General features: G+C 36.2%; 1 protein-coding gene across 4 annotated transcripts in view; it reads right to left on the bottom strand.

Moving 5' to 3' along the window:
- Positions 1 to 1,079, bottom strand: part of PAPD4 (poly(A) RNA polymerase D4, non-canonical) — a 117,314-nt gene that overhangs the window by 100,354 nt on the left and 15,881 nt on the right. The gene's annotated exons all lie outside the window — the stretch shown is intronic.

The raw sequence follows: 1,079 nt of genomic DNA, 5'->3' as shown, positions 1-1,079 counted from the left end.
TAAAAAAAAAAAAAAAAAAAAAATCAAGAATTGTTTAAAGATCAAAATCATGATAACCAGAATAACTTAGAACACATTTCTAAAAATCATCTAAGATTTATTGAACCTGATCCTAGGGAGAGTGTTCTCTCCTCTCAGGGGCATAATCTATTTAAACATGAATTCATTCTGGTTAGTACTTTGATTTAGTGATATGCATTTTGAAAAGGGAGGGTTTTTTATTGGTACCCCAAATTTAGCTATGGTTCAAAAAAAGGAAAGGTTCACAGAACATACTGTACATTTTTTTTATTATCTTGTTGAAAATGAACTGGCATGAAAACAATCTGTTTGAAGTAAAACATTCCCAAACAATACCAACGTTACAAGCAATGCAGCATTCAAATACAAACAACAACAAAAATTACAACTGATTAAGTAGTAAAAACAAAATCAATTTATTTTCATTGTCCAATATGCATAAAGCAAGCAACCACCATGAATGATGGAAAGTAATTTGAAGTGTTCTTAAATGATTGAAATTCTAATAATAATTTAATTCAACGGCACCATTCGCACACAAAAACATTACTCCATGTATCTGCTTGCAGACAGGTCTAATGCAGGGGTGGGCAATTATTTTGGCTGGAGGGGCACTTAATGAGATTTGGTAAGCTGTCAAGGGCTGAAAGGGTAGCCCCACCCCTTGACAAATGCCCTGACCCCTGGTCACCATCTTGGGACCCTAAGTCCTGCCCATAACCCCTGACCTCTCCCACCAGAAATCCCTCCCCTTGCCCCAGAAGTACTCCTGACGGGGGAGGGTGCCATTTTTAAACTGGAAGAAAACAAATCATATACTAAAATCAATCAATCAAACATCTACTATAACTTATTTTAATTTTATTTTTAAAAATATTTTGATGTGATTTATGCTATACAAGCATTCATATCTAGAGGTGATTGCATAATAGCTCAAAATACAGTCTTATTCCTGTATATTGCGTGTAGGGGGTAAGCGAGTGTATCCATGTGTGCACATGCGTGTGCAATGTAGATATGGTAGGTGCATATGGGAAGTGTGGATGGGGTGGGGGGGT

This window comes from Gavialis gangeticus, unplaced genomic scaffold (genome assembly GCF_001723915.1).
Source record: "Gavialis gangeticus isolate Ggan-Ray unplaced genomic scaffold, GavGan_comp1, whole genome shotgun sequence".
Classification (NCBI taxonomy): domain Eukaryota; kingdom Metazoa; phylum Chordata; order Crocodylia; family Gavialidae; genus Gavialis; species Gavialis gangeticus.
The sequence above is the reverse complement of the archived record's forward strand: the minus strand, read 5'-3'. Positions and strand labels throughout refer to the sequence as shown.